The sequence below is a fragment of the Aquarana catesbeiana genome, linkage group LG11, assembly GCF_042186555.1.
Source record: "Aquarana catesbeiana isolate 2022-GZ linkage group LG11, ASM4218655v1, whole genome shotgun sequence".
NCBI classification, from domain to species: domain Eukaryota; kingdom Metazoa; phylum Chordata; class Amphibia; order Anura; family Ranidae; genus Aquarana; species Aquarana catesbeiana.
Genome location: NC_133334.1, coordinates 123,301,801 through 123,321,189, shown reverse-complemented (window position 1 = coordinate 123,321,189; position 19,389 = coordinate 123,301,801).

Genomic DNA, 19,389 nt, shown 5'->3' with positions numbered 1-19,389 from the left:
TTGGGGGCCTATTAACCGTTCCTGTGTATCGGATGTGGTACCCGCTCTCGTCACCTCTCTGGGGCTGGCTGATGAGCTGGTGATGGGACTAGTTGCGTGCCTGTATGGGCACTTGTGTGTCGGAGCAGAGCGGCGCTCCTGGAGTACGTGGCCATCTTAGGAGCAGCTGCCACATGTGCGCCTTGGGTCAGCTTAATTTCTCTGCAGAATCCCAGAATATCCTCCCACATAATTGTGGATGATGGCAGGGGATGATGTGGCAGAGTCTGGTGAAAGGATGGAGAGTATTAGTCTATCTGTGCCGGAGGATGGAGCTGGATTGAGCTAAAATGGCGGCCGGCCTCCAGCTGTGACCAAGGGGAGAGCTGGCTGCAGCTCCAGACTACTCACTCCGGAGGCTCTCCTACAAGGCTGGGAGGAAGGCAGGTGAGATGCAGTGCTGCTTGGGTGGAGGATGGCAGGTATGAGGCCCTGGGAGCCTCAGGATGGCTCCGGGAACTGCCGTAATAGACTAGGCCAAATCCCGCGAATCGGCACAATAGTGGTATGGGCCGGTGCAGGGGATGATGCCCAACAAATCTGTGGGATCCAGACCTGTTCCAGGCGTGATGAGGCTCGGATGGATGCGGATGGAGCGAGGATGGAGCTGGATTGAGCTAAAATGGCGGCCGCCCTCGAGCTGTGATTGAGGGGAGAGCTGGCTGCAGCTCCAGACTACTCACTCCAGAAGCTCTCCTACAAGGCTGGGAGGAAGGCAGGTGAGATGCAGTGCTGCTTGGGTGGAGGATAGCAGGTATGAGGCTCTGGAAACCTGAGGATGGCTCCGGGAACGACCGTAATGGACTAGGCCGAAGCCCGCGGACTAGGTCGGAGGCCGCGAATGGGCACAATAGTGGTATGGGCCAGTGCAGGGGATGATGCCCAACAAATCTGTGGGGTCCAGACCTGTTCCAGGTGTGATGAGATGCGGATGGAGCGTTGGGGATTCAGGAGCTCTTCTCTGAGGCATCCTGCTCGGCTCACTTCCGGTCACGCCCCCTATCCTGTCATTTTATGCACAACATTTAGAAGCTTATGTCACACATCACCCACTCTTCTAACCACTTGAAGACAAAGCCTTTCTGACACTTTTTGTTTACACAAAAAAAAATTTTTGCAAGAAAATTACTTTGAACCCCAAACATTATATAATTTTTTAAAGCAAAGGCCCTACAGTTTAAAATGGTGGGTGTTGCAATTTTTTTTTTCACACAGTATTTGCGCAGCGATTTTTCAAATGTGATTTTTTTGGAAAAAACACACTTTTTTTACATTTTAATGCACTTAAACACACTATATTGCCCAAATGTTTGATGAGATAAAAAAAGATGATCTTATGCCGAGTACATGGATACCAAACACGACATGCTTTAAAATTGCGCACAACCGAGCAGCGGTGACAGACTACATACATTTTTAAAAGCCTTTAAAAGTCTTTACAGGTTACTACTTTAGATTGACAGAGGATGTCTACTGCTAAAATTACTGCCCTCGATCTGACCTTCACAGTTATACCTCACATGCATGGTGCAATTGCTGTTTACATATAACACCAGACCGATGCTTGCGTTCACCTTTGCACGTAAGCACGATACATGACAATAAATCAATTTTATTGTTATCTCAGGGAATGTAAATATCCCCTATGATAGCAATAGTTAGTGACAGGTACTCTTTTTTGAAAAAAATTGGGGACCCTAGATCTCTCCTCTGCCCTCAAAGCATCTGACCACACCAAGATTGTGTGATAAAATGTTTCCCAATTTCCCAATGGCGCTGTTTATATCCAGCGAAACCAGTCATGAAATGCTCATAGCTTATGGTTTCTTAGGCCATAGAGATGATTGGAGTCATTCTGGTCTCTGATCAGCTGTATGGTTAGCTGGCGGAACCACCGGCTGCATTCTCGGGTTCCCTGTTGGGACAGGAGAGCCTGAGAAAAATATGGAAGACGGTGGGAGGGACGTTCCCTCCCACTGCTTGTAAAAGCAGTCTAGAGGCTAATTAGCCGCTAGGATTGTTTTTACATGAAAGCTGACAGCTGGCTGAAAAGAATGAAACCAAAATAATACCTAAACCTGCAGGCTTCTGGTTCTTGTTGGGCATACATTGTAATGTTCTTTTTTTCATGCAGCCTGTGGGCTGAACAAAAAAAAGAGATTGATCGGTGGGTATGCCCACCATTAGAATACAGCCCTTCTTCCACCCACTTCTAATGATGGGCATACATGCACCATTTTTTTTTAACTGTGGTGGTGAAACCACCTCCTACAGCGCTGGAGTTGCTGATTTACGTATTGTGGTAGCAAACACTGTTGCTGTCAAGATAAATAAATCAGTGCTGCAGCTGAATGGCATAGCTGCTAAGCAAATGATGGTTAACAATAAAACAAAGAAACATTACAGTATAACAGTAAGTCATACCATACCTGCAAAGCAAATACAATAAAACATAGTAAAAATAAAACAGAGAGAGAACAATAGATATAGAACAATAGTGAGCGAACAATAGAGCGGACAGTATAGAGCAAACATAAGAGAGAGAACAATAGAGAGAGATAGAAGAAAAATAAAACCAAAACTATTTTTGGCTTTTTTTATTTTATAATTTTTGTTGTGTTTTTGTGTGTGTTTTTTTTTCTTTACTTTTTTCACTTTTATAAAAACTGTAAAAAAAACTGTAAACTGAACGTTGCAGATTAGGGTCTCTCAAAATGTGATGGCCATCACATCTTTCAAGACCCTGTGTTAGTGTGCCCTAGGACTGTGTAGTGTTGTAGCTTACGCTAATATTCCACTAGTGTGTGGTAGCATTTGAAACAGTCACCGATGCAGAGACCAGGTTGGTCAGGACAGGAGGGACAATAAAAGCGTCACACCTAAATTCATGTTTTCTGCAGACACAACATCTTCTTTGGGGTGTTCTTTGGGTAGGGGTACCAGGGTGGACATACGGAAAATGCCTCTCATGCAGCCGGCTCACTGCATTTGCATTGGGAAAGTGGGCCATAGCACCATCTGGAAACAGAAGGGCTGTGACGATCTCTTCCTGGAATTTGAGGATGGATCCAGTCCATCCTGAAGCTTTGTATAGCACAAAAGCATTCAGCAGAGCCAATTGAAATAAGTATACAGATACTTTTTAGTACCAGCGTCTGGCCTTACGGGCAATTAGGTATGGTGCCAACAACTGGTCTTTGAGGTCCACCCCTCCCATATTAAGGTTGTATTTGTGGACACAGAGGGATTTCTCCACAACACCAGTCGCCGTAGAAATTTGGACTGTCCTATCTACATGAAGGGAGGACAGAACGAAAACATTCTGTGAATCCCTCCACTTCACTGCTAACAAATTATTACACTTCAAGCAGGTTCTCTCCCCCATCTAAGTTGGGATTCTACAAGCCGTTGGGGGAAGCCCCGGTGATAAGATCGCACAGTGCCACATGCACCAATTCCATAATCAAAAAGGGGCTACGCAGACCCTATCTGACACTAAAACCTAACTGATATCACCCACTGGGTGATCAGGGGGTTAAACCTTTTTTCAGGTAATATAAGGCGGGTGCCCTGATGCTATAAAAAAAACCTAGCTAACCAGACACTGACACGAATACAGTGATCACTGGTGACAGGGGGTGAACAAGGGGTTAAATATTTATTTATGGGGGGTTAGGGGGGGTCCCTAGACCTATCTGGGCCTACACTAAGTACCCTAACACAGATTTTTGTCATTAGTGACACCAGTACAGCGATAAAAAAATATGAACACTGCACTGGGTGACACAGTGACAGGGGGTGAAGGGGTTAACTGGGGGGGGTGATCTGGGGGTGATTGAGGGGTGGCAAGTGTACCTACGTGAACTGGTGTCAGTGTAGTATTGGTGCACTTACTGTGAGATGTTCTCTCTCCTCTCTCTGGAAAGGAAAAGAGTTCCATGAGGGACTACTACTACTACTACATAGGCTACTCTGCATTCAGTGTAGCCTATATATACAGTGCATTCGGTGGTGTATAATTTCTAATACACTTCAGGCAGTGTACACAGTATACAATACAGTGCAGCCGTTGTACAGTTTCTAATACAGTGCAGGCGGTGTACACAGTATCTAATACAGTGTATACAGTTTCTAATACACTTCAGGTAGTATATATATATATACATATATATATATATATATATATATATATATATATATATATATATACAGTCTAGTATATATCTATATATATTCTGCAATAAGTGTAGCCTATATATACAGTGAAGTGAAATCAGTGGTGTATACTTTCTAATATACTTCAGGTGGTTTACACAGTTTTTAATACAGTGTGTGCAGTTTCTACCACACTTCTGGTGGTGTACACAGTATAGTATTTAGTACAATGCAGTCATTGTACAATTTCTAATACACTGCAGGCAGTGTATACAGTATCTAATACAGTGTGTACAGGTTCTAATACACTTCTGGTGATGTACACAGTAAGTAAAATAGTGCAGCTGTTGTATAGTTTCTAATACAGTGCAAGCAGTGTACACAGTATCAAATACAATGTGTACAGTTTCTAATACACTTCATACACTTCAGGTGGTGTATTAATATATATATATAGTCTAGTCTAAAATATATATATTTCTATATATATATATATATATATATATATATATATATATATATATATATATATATATATACTCTGCATTCAGTGTAGCCTATATATACAGTGCATTTGGTTGTTTCCAGGGCTGGGCCTTCCTACTCAAAGCTGGCTGCTCAGCTGTCAGCTAATTGCCAGCTCTTATCTCTCCACAGTGACTCACCTGTTGATGATATCCTGTTCGTTAGTCCTGCCTACTTGAGCTGTCCAGTCCAGATGACCTCTGCCTTCACCTTAGTCACTTCTCTAGGGACGCTCTCCTGTGTTTCTGTTAAAGACTTGCTTGGCTGACATTCCTTCTGGCTTCAGATCCTGCTTGCTGTTCTACTACGCTCATCTCTGGCTCCCTGACATTTTGGATTGTCTGACTATCCACGCTGGTTCCTGAACTCTGGCTATGTTTTGACTACGTTTACTCTGTTTACCTTTTTTATTATTATTAAACTAGTGTGATTTAACTGTACTTCTGTCTCATTCTGATTCATGGTTTCTGACAGTAGGCAAAGGCCATGAATTCAAAAGATGCAGTCAAGCCACTTGTTGGTAATATTTTTTCCAGATTCGATGAGCAGGATCACTGCATGGATCAGTTTGCCATGGCGTTACAAATGCTCCTGAAATGGAGTAAAGAGTATCCCCGCGCCAACCCAATAAATAAAATAAATACTGCTGCAGGCACTGAAGGCAATGCCAGAACCTTAATACAAGTATAAAATCAAGATAGTGCTGCGCTGTACAATTAGTAAACAAAGTGCAAAATGTGCAAAGTAAAGTGACCAAGTGCTCAGTGCTAAATACACTTAATAGAGGAAATTCATGTGGGGAAAAAAAACAATAAATATCCTTATGTAATTTGTTACAAACGAAAATATGAAAAACGTATCACGTGCTAATCCTGGTGCTCCTAGATGGAAGCTGTGATTATTTCAAGCATCAAATAAACCTGTATAAATATATGCAAAATAATCCTTATTCATAAATGTGAAACAAGTGAACTAATGTATCTGTGAAAGTCTTTAATATATAAGGTGCAGAATTAATGGTGACTGTATATCTTCAGTGTAAACAAACAAATATAAGGTGCTGGTGACCACTCTCTTGAATGGAGTGCAAGTGACTGGTGACTTCCTGTCTTCTGTGCAACGTGGTATATAGATGACCCCTTACCTTACTGCTATAAGGTAACAGCATATGGATGTATCGTTATAGAAAACCAATACGTCCCCTGTGGATGCCTGGCAGCCTCCCAGTTCGGCGTCTCCGGCTCTGCTGGTGTGTGTCTCTGTCTGTAATCAGAGTCCCGTTTTTGTGCCAAGTATGTCTGGATCAAGTAAGCCTAGTGGATGGGCGTGGGGAGCTGTTTCTTCTCTGAAGGAATGGCTCTTTGTTAGATTTCTTGTGCAGGGCTGACTGTGGAGCGATTTTTCATTTTTGATCAGCTGATGCATTTGCAGTGTTCTCTATACACATATAGATACATACAGCGAACTCACTGCGGCCAGGTGGCACTGAAGATATACAGTCACCATTCATTCTGCCCTTTTTTAAGTTAAAGACTTTCACGGATACATTAGTTCACTTGTTTCACATTTATGAAAAAGGATTATTTTGCATATATTTATAGGGATTCATTTGATGCTTGAAATAATCGCTGCTTCCATCTAGGAGCACCAGGATTAGCACGTGATACGTTTGTTATATTTTTGTTTGTAACAAATTACATAATGATATTTATTGTTTTTTTTTTTCACCATATGAATTGCCTCTATTAAGTGTATTTATAACTGAGCACTTGGTCACTTTACATTGCACTTTTTGCACATTGTTTACTAATTGTACAGCGCAGCACTATCTTGATTTTATACAAATGCTCCTGAGTCCACAGGCTCACCTGGAATCTCCCACTGTGGCTGCTCAGGTACAATCTGTGTTGCAGGCCATCCCTGCTGCTGCTCCAGTCTCTGTGCAGGCACCCGTCTTGAGTATTACCTCTATGAGAGGTATGTCTGGTTTCGCTCCGCTTCCCCAGCAAGTGGGGGTGAGCAAGTCCAATGCAGAGGGTTTTCCAACCAGGTTGAGATATACTTTGAGGTGCTGCCCCAGGCATTGCCCACGGACAGAAGCAAAGTAGGTTTTGTGATATCTTTGCTTTCTGAGAGAGCCTTGGCCTGGGCAAACCCTCTATGGGAGACGCAAAAACCTGTTGCCTTGAGTTACCCTGAGTTTGTGACTTCTTTTAAAAGGGTATTTGACGTTCCCGCACGCTCCGCTTCTGATGCCAAGTGCCTCATGTCCATCAAACAGAGTGTGAGAACTGTTGCCGATTACGCCATTGAATTCCGTAATCTGGCAGCAGAGGATGCTTGGAACAATGAGACCCTTGTGGCTGCTTTTTTCATGGTCTCTCAGATACCATCAAGGATGAGATAGCAGCCCGAGATATTCCCACTGAGCTGGAGAGGTTGATCACATTTGCCATCCTCATTGACACCAGACTCAAAAAAAGACTCCCTTTTAAGGAGCACTTGAGGAAACCTCCTGTACATTTGTCTCTGAACTTTGCAGTGCTACCCTTGCCTCCCTCACCTCCCAGGCCTCCTGGTATGGAGTTGGTCTGTGAAGATGAATTCATGCACTTGGGCTTCACGCGTCTCTCTGCGGATGAGAGAACCCTTAGGAGGAGGGAGAGATTGTACCTTTATTGTGGCCAGGCAGGTCACTTTTTGTCTTGTCCTACCCGTCCAGGGAATGCCTGAACCTTGAGGTCCTAACAGACCTTAGGCGGCATTGTTTCGTCCCAAGTTATCCAGAAGGATAAGCCCCTGGTTTTGGTTACCCTTTCTTGGGCTGAGTCGTCCGTCGAGATACAGGCTCTAATCAACTCTGGGGCTGCAGGCCTGTTCATTGATGCTGCCTTTGTATCGAAGCACTCGATTCCGCTGCAGCTGCGTGACACTCCACTTGCCATTGAGGCTCTTGACGGAAGACCTCTACAGCCTGCCCATGTGACTCATGAGACTGTTCCATTATCTATGGCCGTAGGGGCTCTTCACCATAAGATAATCCACTTCCAAATTATTTCCTCACCTAAGTTTCCCCTAGTTATTGTTTATCCTTGGTTACAGAGGCACAACCCCTCTTTTGATTGGCTCCATGCTGAGGTTCTCTCCTGGTCACCACAATGCAGTAAGACATGCTTCCAGAAGGTAGCCAAGGTCCTGTTCAACTCTTCACTCTCCTCCCTGCCGGAGGAGTACCGCAATTTTAGCAATGTCTTTAACAAAAGTAAAGAGGTAGTTTGCCTCCACACCAGTCGTATGATTGCGCAATTAACCTTCAACCTGGTGCAATACCCCCTCGTTGCCGGGTTTAGCCTTTGTCAGTCTTGGAGGATAAGGCCATGGAGTAGTATGCTACAGATGCACTTTCTTGAGGTTTCATTCGCAAATCCCCGTCTCCTGCTGGTGCTGGTTTCTTCTTTGTGAAGAAGAAGAGTGGTGAACTGAGACCTTGTATTGATTATAGGGGTCTCAATCATTTCACAATTAAGAATGCCTATCCGATTCTGTTGATTACAGAGTTATTTGACTGCCTCAAGGGAGCAACGGTTTTCACAAAGCTTGATTTGAGAGGGGCATACGATCTCGTGAGGATTAAGAAGGGTGGCAAGTGAAAACTGTGTTTAATACCATAATAGACCATTATGAATACCTCATAATGCTTTTTGGCGTTTGTAACGCCCCAGCAGTTTTCCAGGAATTTATTAACGATGTCCTCTGAGATTTGTTGCAGTTATGTGTGGTGGTTTAACTAGAAGATATCCTCATATTTTCCAAGAGAGCCACCACAGAGATGTCTGTCGTAAGCTTGAGAAACTAAGAGAGAACAATCTCTATTGTAAATTGGAGAAGTGCGAATTCCATCATGAACAGGTTAAATTCCTGGGTTATATAATTTCCATTGCTGATTTTTCGATGGACCCAGAGAAACTTTCAGCAGTCCTACAGTGGCCCCGACCCGTGGGTTTACATCCTCTGCAGCGTTTTCTTGGCTTTGCCAACTATTATCGGAAGTTTATTCGTAACTTTTTGTCTCTGGCCAAGCCTCTGTCTGATATGACCAGAAAGGACGATAACCCACAGAGTTGGTCTCAGGAGTCCATTAAGTCCTATGAGAGTCTCAAGGCTGCCTTTGTTTCTGCTTCTGTGTTGGCACATCCTGATCCTAAGTTACCTTTTATCCTCGAGGTTGATGCTTCTGAGACTGGACTTGGTGCCCTTCTGTCTCAATGTCCTACCTCTGAGAATGCTATGCATCCTTTTGGTTACTTTTACAAGAAATTGTGACCTGCGGAGTGCAATTATGAGATTGGTGACAGAGAACTGTTTTCATTTTTTGATCATTTTAGCCATGAAAGAATGGAGACATCTCCTCGAAGGTACCACTGTGCAGGTTCTCATTCTTACCGACCATAAGAATCTCACATCCCTGTCTGAGGCTAAATGCCTCTCTCCCAGAAGGGCACGAGGGGCTCTTTTCTTGTCTAGTTTCAGTTACATTGTCTCATTCATACTTGATACTAAGAATGTAAGGGCTGACGCTTTGTCACAACAATTTTCCTCCACTTCCAAGATAGAGTCGGTTCCACTTCCTGTGATTCCTCCTGATTGTATTCTGGCTATGGTTTGCACCAGTCTCACTTCTCCTTTGGGTGATAAATTCTTGCTGCTCAGGTCCATGCTCCTCCTGAGAAACCTTGTGACTGCTGCTTTGTCCCAGAGAGTCTCCGTACTGCCATGCTCCAGACTTACCATTCCCCCAAGGCTGCTGGCCACCCTGGGAAAAATCAATACCTTTGGGCCATTTCCCAACAATTCTGGTGGCCTAGTCAACGTGCTGATGTAACCACTTTTATAGTTGCCTGTTCCATGTGTGCTCAGAGTAAGACTCCACAACACCTTCCAGTGGGCCTCCTACAACTCATACCCAATGGAGAGAGGCCATGGACCCACCTGTCTATGGATTTCATTGTGGAGTTACCCAACTCCCAGGGCAACACAATTATACTTATGGTGGTTGACCGTTTCTCGAAAATGTCTCATTGTATTCCACTAAGAAGTTGCCCCCTTCTAAGGAACTGGCTTCGATTTTTGCTTGGGAGATCTTTTGCATACATGGGCTACCCAAGGTGATTGTTTGGGACAGGGGTAATCAGTTTGTGTCCCGGTTCTGGTGAGCCTTTTGTAACAGTTGGGAATTCTGCTTGCTTTCTCCTCTGCCTATCACCCGCAGTCTAATGGGGCTGCAGAATGAGCCAATCAGTCCTTGGAGCAATTCCTACATTGCTATATTTCTGACCATCATAACAACTGGTCAGATCTCCTACCGTGGACAGAGTTTGCTTACAAAAGTGCCTTGAATTCTGCTTCCCAATTGTCTCTGTTTATGGCAAACTATGCTTTCCAACCTTCCATGTTGCCTGACTCATTTGTTCCAGAGTATTCCTGCATTAAAGGAGCACCTCCGTGGTCTTCGTTCCACTTGGGCACAAGTCCAGGAGGCTTTGCGACATGCTAATGATAGGTATAGACTCCATGCTGACCGCAGATGCCTGCCTGCGCCTTCCTACCAGGTTGGGGACAGGGTCAGGCTGTCATCTCACAACTTCCGATTTCGTGTTCCCTCTCTGGATTTCGCACCTGGGTTTTTTGGGACTTTCCGTATTCTTCGCAGGATTAACCCAGTGGCTTACGCATTAGACCTTCCTTCTAATATGCATATTTCAAATGTATTTCACGTCTCCTTCTTAAATCCTTTGGTCGGCAACCACTTTACAACCTCGGTGCCTCGTCTTCACCCAGTACAGGTTGAGAACCATGAGGAGTTTGAAGTACACTCCATTGTTGACTCCCATAGGTTCCTTGGGTGCATACAATACCTGGTGCATTGGAAAGGGTACGGATTGGAGGAACGCTCTTGGGTCTCATCCTCGGACGTACATGCCCCTGTCCTCCTCCGTGATTTCCATAGACGTTTTCCCCTCAAGCCTGGTGGTCCTCCGAGAAGGAGGGGTCATTGTGAGGAGGGGGTACGGTCAGGGCTGGGCTCAGCCCTTCCTTCTCAAAGCTGGCTATCGGCTAATTGCCAGCACCTGACTCACCTGTTGATGGTATCCTGTTGATCAGTCCTGCCCACTTAAGCCGTTCAGTCCAGATTATCTCTGCCTTAGCCTTGGTCACATCTCTAGAGACACTCTCCTGTGCTCCTGTTAAAGACTTGCTTGGCTGACATTCCTTCTGGCTCCAGATCCTGCTTGCTGTTCTACTACGCTCATCTCTGGCTCCCTGATGTTTTGGCTTGTCTGACTATCCGTTCCGGTTCCTGAACTCTGGCTATGTTTTGACTATGTTTACTCTGTTTACCTTTTTTTATTATTATTAAACTAGTGTGATTTAACTGTACTTCTGTTTCAGTCTGATTAATGGTTTCTGACAGTGGTGTATAGTTTCTAATACACTTCAGGTGGTATACACAGTATATAATACAGTGTAGTGTGGTGTTGCAAAACAAAAAAATACATCATGTCAGGAAAGCCACCAAGGAGAGACAGACGCTCACAGGCCTCTAAAAGAGGGCAAGCAGCCTCTGTGTCTACAGTCAACAGTGGTGGTCGTGGACATGGTGCATCCTCTGCAGGTGGCCGTGGGGCATGCCTGTCCTTTATTTTGTGCTGCTGGCCGTGTTATTGAGCCACAACATGCAGAAGAGTTGGTGGAGTGGATAATTAAGTTGCCTTCATCCTCCTCATCCTCTGTCACTCAGGCTCATAGTAGTTTGCCTTCCAATGCAGCTACCAAAGTGGCCTATTCAACCGCCTCCTTGTTCACAGTCACTCCTTCCGTAGCCCTACCATCATGCACAGAGGAGTCCACCGAACTATTCGACCACAGTGTCGGGTACATGCTGCTGGAGGAACGTTCAATAAACTCAATATTTGAATGTTGGCTCACAGGTTGAGGAAGGGAGTAACATGAGTCTAGAGAGAGGGGGTTCCACAGAAGGACAAGAAACTGGCAGTCATGTTCCCCCAGCTGCAGCATACTGCCAAGTTTGCTCCAGTGACGAGGAGGGAGGGGATGATGAGGTGCCTGAGAGAACAGAGGAGGAAAGTGAGGAGGAGGCACAACTCCAATGAGGCGGGATGTCCTTTGGGGGCAGCTTAAGGGCAGCCACCCTACTGCATCACACTGCAGAGCTCCGCAGGTGCAGGGCGCTGCTGGCTCCCTGCTGACTTTTAAAAGCTCCTTGGTGTGGGCCTTTTTTCGACACGTGGGCAGCAGATCGCACCGTTGCTGTTTGCAACCTATGTCTGAAGTGGATCAAGCGTGGCCAGAACAGCAGCTTCTTGGGCACCACATGCTTGACCAGACATATGATGACCTGCCATGCAGTCCATTGGCAACAGCACTTGAAAGACCCATGTCACGGTCCTTGGAATACTGAAGTATTTTTCCTTGATTCTATTACACAGTGGTGGGTCCTCCACCCTGTCTTATGTTTGGATCTCCCTAATTTTGTTCCATTGTTCACTGTTTTTCTTAAGGCTAACCCCCTCCAGACGGCTCTGTGGTCTGGAAGGAAGGCATTGCTTTGTGTTTGACCATTTGTTTATATACTCTAATTATCTCCTGGGACTTCTCTGTGTAATTACACCTCAACCCTCCTATCCAAGCTATCGGACCAATCCCTGCTGACCCTGTTTCAAGTCCTCATTTGCATGGCCAAGAGAACCTATGCGAGGACTAGAGTGTACTTTACAATTGACCAATAGGAAAGTGGTTGTTTGGGCGGGGTTTTCAAACTGCTGTGTATAAAAGTTTGTTGTGTGCATCCAATAAACGTAAGATTCCTGTTTGAACTTACATACAGACTGCCTGGTGTTTGTTCTGACCTATCACAATTAGATTTGAACGGCACAGAGCTGAAGTTCAAATCCCGGAGCATCGGACGACCCAAATATCAGACGTTGCTATCTGCAATTTTATCCAATATTAGCAGAGGAGTGACGAGAAAGTGAAACAGAGCAAGCAGGGGCTCGTTATATTGGTGGCAGCAGTGGGATTTGCTCTCCAGTTACTGGGACACTCCAAACCACCACAGGGACTGACCAGCTATGCAGCCTTCAGGAGAGCTACACTGAAAGACCTACTTGAGAGCTAAGGAGGGACCGCTGGGACAAAGAACAAGGCCACCCTGATCAGTGAGCTAGCAGAAATGGATCATGATGCAGGACCCTGGTCAGTTGAAAACTTGTTTCAGCAACGAGTTTGAGAGTGGTTGGCATTATATGGTGCCAACCCATCAAAGACTTCCATACAGAATGCCATTAAAGACATCCAGATGCAGGATGAGTGACAAGAGAGAGAACTAGAGCGGCAACATGAGTGGAGAATGGTGGAAATATGGCAATCGGAGACAACACCTAGACATACAGCTCCTTTTCATAAGTTGCCCTTTCGGGTGTTCAAACTATTTAAGGAAGGAGAAGAGGAAATTGAAGCTTTCCTGTGGGACTTTGAGAGACTATGCCATTATACATGAAGTACTGTCCCAAGATTAGGTCGCCTTACTGGTGAGTAATTTACCTGGCAGAGCGGCGGATGTGTATCGGGCCCTGGAGGACGTGGATGCTAAGGATTATGATTAAAAGAAGCTCTGCTAGCCCAATTTGCCATTACACCCGAAGCCAGATGGATTACATTTCGAAAATCCCAGGACCAACATACCACACGTGGAGTGGGCACATCGTTTGCAGTGAAACCTTAAGGGCTGGTTCCAGGGAAGCCACGCTTATACTATAGAGGACATCACCCATCTAGTACTCTTAGAACAGTTCTTTAACCACACCCCTCCAGTAGTATGGGATTGGGTGCAAGATAAGCGACCACGGACTGTACAGAAAGCGGCTACTTTGGCCGATAAATATCTGGACTCTCCGAGGTCAGGGGAAAGCGAGCGATATCCACGCCCAGTTTACCAGTCTCTAACCCAACTCCAGTACTTCAGTGGTCTGCCTATAGATCCCCAGCCCAACCCAACCCTCCTACCAGACCTAAGTGCTATACCTGTAACCAAACCGGTCATCTGCAGCGATTTTGCCCTACCCGATCCTTTAGGTACAGGAAGACTGCTAAACCAGTGGCTCATTGCATCCAGAACGAGCCAAACAATTGAGATGTTCAGGAAGAGTGCGGCAAACTTTTCAAGGCTGATCCCATTCAAGCTGCTGTCGGAGATAAACACCGTTGTCAGGCAGTATGGGTTAATGGGCAGCCAACCCAGGGACTCCGCATATTCCAGGGCTATGATTACCCTCATCCAGCCTCACGTGATTCCCCAGTTGGCCTGGACTGGCCAGACTGTTGCAGTCAGGGTAGCAGAGGTCAAGGTGCTACGTTTATCCACCGCTCAAGTCCTCTTAGATTGGGGCTCAGGGGAGCGACAAGTGTGAGTGGGATTACTACTTGAGTTACCTGCAGAAGTACTTTTGGGGAACGATTTGGGACATTTAACTTCCTCATATGCCCCAGAAACCGCCATGGCCGTGACCACCTGATGACAGAGCCAACTTCAAGGCAATTCCACTCCTATGGGGACCCAGGTAAGACCAAATCCTCCTACGTTACCCTGACTTGACAACCCTGTGTTTTGGGATTCTCCCTCCGAAGTTAGGCAAGAGACTCAGAGTGACCCCACTTTAGCTGGTTATCAGGACATGGTGGGCAAGGATCCAGGGGGGTTGGGGGAAGACAGAATAGAGTGGGAGGGGTTTCTTTATCGTTACACTGAGGGGTGGGCACTGGGAAGCGACAGGGTCCCTACAAACAGCTAGTCGTACCCCAGAAATACAGACGGGAGCTATTGCGGCTGGCTCACGACATCCTCTTGGCTGGACACTTATGGATAGCTTTGACCCTGAGTTGATTGTCTTGTGCTCTCTTCTGGCCCAGATTACATGCTGAGGTGCAAGAATACTGCCGGACCTGTGAGACTTGTCAGAAAGTAGGAAAGACAGGGGATCACACACAAGCCTCTCTGCAACCCCTGCCAATCATTAGAAAACCCTTTAGCCAGAAAGCGGTAGATATTATAGGCCCACTGGCCCTCTCCGGTGCTACTGGGAAAAAGTATATTCTTGCGGTGGTGGATTATGCCACCGGCTACCCGGAGGCTATTCCCTTATCCAATGTCCAGGCTGATATGGTAGCCGATGCCTAATGTGGGTATTCACTAGGGTAGGGTTTCCCCAGGAGATATTGTCCGATCAGGGTACCCAGTTCACAGCCAAGTTGACGCAGCAACTCTGGCGTCTCTTTGGGATTAAACCCCTCCACACTCAGACTAATGGGCTGTGTGAGAGATTTAACGGGACCCTGAAACAGCTGCTTCGGACCTTCGTGGAGAGTAGGAAGGATTTGGAGAAGTATTTTCCCCATCTACTGTTTGCCTATAGAGAGGTACCCCAAGAGTCCATGGGGTTTTACCCATTAGAGTTGTTATATGGGCGAAGGGTTAGGGGACCCTTAGACTCAGTGAGGGCCCAGTGGAAGGGGGTAGAGGACCTGGAAGGCCTCCCCATCCTTAATTATGTCTTGGAACTCAGGGAGCGACTATGGAAACTTACCGATCTAGTCCATGAGAATATGCAATCGGCCCAGAGTCAGCAAAAGGTTTGGTATGATAGGTCTGCGCGGAATCGCACCTTTTGTGTCGGACAGAACGTCCTGGTACTAAAACCCCTGAAGCAAAATAAATTACTGGCCTCCTGGCAGGGCCCCTATCAGGTGGTAAAACAGCTGTGCGATAGCACCTATGTGGTTGCCAGCTGTGCAGACACAAAAATTAGGAAAACGTTCCACATTAATAAGATGAAGGCCTATCATGAGAGGGCTGAGGCAGTAGGCGCCATATGTGCTCCTGCCACCAGGGACTCTGAATATCTACCAATGCTAGAGCTTCCTGAAGTCCGTAACTGTGGAAGATATTTGGCTAGGAGATAGGTCAGGACCCCAAGAACGAGAACAGGCCAGGGAATTACACCAGGACCAGCAGGAGATGTTCTCGGCACTCCTTGGGTACACTCATATAGCTGTGCACAAGGTAGAGACCCCCGGGCAGAAGCTCCTGAGACAACCACCTATAGGTTTCCCAGAGCCGTGTGAAAAGGGATGAGAGCGGAGATTAGGAAGATGCTCGAGTTAGGTGTGATTGAACCATCAGCAAGCCCCTGGGCTTCCCTTGTAGTATTAATTAGGAAACGCGATAACACGACACGATTCTGTGTGGACTATGGGCAACTGAATGACTGTACTGTGACAGACACCTACCCTATGCCCTGAGTGGACGAATTGCTGGACAAAATAGCTCAGGGACACTATCTGAAGACTATTGACTTCTGTAAGGGCTACTTGGAAGTGGAAGCAATTCCAAAGTCAGCCTTCATCACCCCGTTCGGCCTTTACCAGTTTCAGGTAATGCCATTCGGGATGAAGAATGCTTCGGCTACCTCATAGATCAACTCCTCGATGGTCTGCAAGATTTTACATGTGCATATCTTGATGACATTGAAATCTATAGTCGGACATGGGAGGAACATCTTTTACCGTCATGACGGACCACAATCCCTTGATATGGCTAACCAGGTTGGGTAATCAGCCAGGCCAGAAGTCAGGGATCCAAGTAGAGGAACAGCAAGCAGGATAAGGAGCCAATAGGGATGTCAGCAAACCCAGTCTTTAAACAGGAATGCAGGAGATGGTTTCTTGTGATGTGACCAAGGCGAAGGCAGGAATGAAGTGAGCTTGAGATTTTTAAGTAGGCGGGACTGACGAGCAGATCCACAACAGCTGGTTAACTGTGGAGAGAGATGAGAGCTGGCAATTAGCCAACAGCTGAGCAGCCAGCTCAGAGAAGGAAGGGCTGAGCCAGCCCTGATAGTACCCCCCTCCTTAAAGACCCCTCCCCCTCGAAGGACCACTGGGCTTGAGGGGAAAATGTCTATGGAAATCATGGAGGAGGGCAGGAGCATGTACGTCCGAGGATGAGACCCAGGAATGTTCCTCCAGACCGTACCCCTTCCAATGCACCAGGTACTGTATGCGCCCATGGAACTTACGGGAGTCAACAATGGATTGTACCTCATACTCCTCATGGTTCTCAACCTGTATAGGGTGAGGACGTGGCACCGAGGTGGTAAAGCGGTTACAGACCAACGGTTTCAATAAGGAGACATGAAACACATTTGAGATGCGCATACTAGGAGGAAGGTCCAACCCGTAAGCCACTGGGTTACTCCTGTGAACAGGGATGAGCCGAACACCCCCCGGTTCGGTTCGCATCCAGAACATGTGAACAGGCAAAAAATTTGTTAGAACACGCAAACACCGTTAAAGTCTATGGGACACCAACATGAATAATCAAAAGTGCTCATTTTAAAGCCTTATATGCAAGTTATTGTCATAAAACGTGTTTGGGGACCTGGGTCCTGCCCCAGGAGACATGTATCAATGCAAAAAGAAGTTTTAAAAACGGATGTTTTTTCGCGAACATTGATTTTAATAATGCCTAAAGTGAAACAATAAAAGTATAATATTCCTTTAAATTTTGTACCTGGGGGTTGTCTATAGTATGCCTGTAAAGGGGCGCATGTTTCCCGTGTTTAAAACAGCAAAATGACATTTCTAAAGGAAAAAAGTCATGTAAACCTACTATCGCTAGCACCGGCTATAATGTATTGTTGGTCCGGCAATACACATAAAAGTTCATTGATGAAAACGCCACGGAATTTACCCACAGGGGAATCCCAAACCAAAATAAAAAAAAAATGCGTAGGGGTCCCCCTAAATTCCATACCAGGCCCTTTAAGTCTGATATGGATATTAAGGGGAACCCCGCATCAAAATGTAAAAAAAATGGCGTGGGGTCCCCCCAAAAATCAATACCAGACCCTTATCCGAGCGCGCAACCTGGCAGGCTGCAGGAAAAGAGGAGGGACGAGAGAGCGCCCCCCTCCTGAACCGTACCAGGCCACATGCCCTCAACATTGGGAGGGTGCTTTGGGGTAGCCCCCCAAAGCACCTTGTCCCCATGTTAATGGGGAGAAGAGCCTCATCCCCACAACCCTTGCCTGGTGGTTGTGGGGGTCTGCTGGCGGGGTGCGGGGAATCTGAAAGCCCCATTTAACAAGGGATCCCCCAGATCCTGGGCCTCCCCCCTGTGTGGGGAGGGCCACACAGTGTCAAAAAGGTTAAAAAACACAAGAGAAGGATTTGACAAGTCCTTTATTAATTTCTTATTCTTTCCGCTTCTTCTTCCATCTTCTTTCTTCTGGTTTTTCTTCAGTGTTCTTCTTCTCTTCCTCCATCTTCTTCTTCTCCATCTTCTTCTTCCTCCGCTCTTCTTGTCCCGCATCTTCCCCTGGCTTCTTCTCTGCTCTGTCTGCACGATCCGCCTCAGTGGGAGTCTTCCGCTGTGTAACGCTTCGGTTCGTCTGACACTTCTTATATAACGGAGGGCGGGGCTACCCGGTGACCCCGCCCTCCTTTGATGCACGCGGACTTCACGGGTTCTTCTCTCTGGCTTTCCCCGTGTTGTCAGAGGGGGCGGGGTCACTCATTTACGTAACCGGGTCACCCGTTTACGTAACCCTAAAGCACTCTTCCAATGTTGAGGACATGTGGCCTGGCACAGTTCAAGAGGGGGGTGCCAGGTTGCGTCTTCGAATAAAGGTCTGGTATGGATTTTTGGGGGGACCCCACGCCATTTTTTTTTTAATTTTGGCACGGGGTTACCCTTAAAATCCATACCAGACCTGAAGGGCCTGGTATGGAAATTAGGGAGACCCCCACACATTTTTTTTGTAATTCTGGTTTGGGGTTCCCCTGTGGGGAAATTCCATGCTGTTTTTATCAATGAACTTTTATGTGTATTGCTGGACCGACAATTCATTATAGCCGGCGCTAGCGATAGTAGTTTTATATGACTTTTTTTTCCTTTAGAAGTGTCATTTTGCTGTCAGACTGTTCTAAACACGGGTAACATGCGCCCCTTTACAGGCATACTATAGACACCCTCCAGGTACGAAATTTAAAGGAATATTACACTTTTATTGTTTCACTTTAAGCATTATTAAAATCACTGCTCCCGAAAAAATGGCAGTTTTTATAACTTTTTTTGCATTGATACATGTCCCCTGGGGCAGGACCCATGTCCCCAAACACTTTTTATGACAATACCACGCATATAAGCCTTTAAAATTAGCCCTTTCGATGTCTCCCATAGACTTTTAAAGGGTGTTCCCTGGCTTTTGAATTCGCCGCAAACCCCCAAATTGTTCGCTGTTCGACGAACAGGTGAACAGCCAATGTTCGAGCCAAACTCATGTTTGACCCGAACATAAAGCCCATCCCTACCTGGGAAGGATATGGAAAGATCCAATAAACCGAGGTGCGAACTTCAGTGAGGGAACACGAAGTCGGAGATTGTGAGATGACAGTCAGACCCTGTCCCCAACCTGGTAGGAAGGTGCAGGCAGGCGTCTGCAGTCAGCATGGTGTCTGTACCTATCATTAGCATGACGCAAAGCCTCCTAAAATTGTGCCCAAGTGGAATGAAGACCACAGAGATGCTCCTCT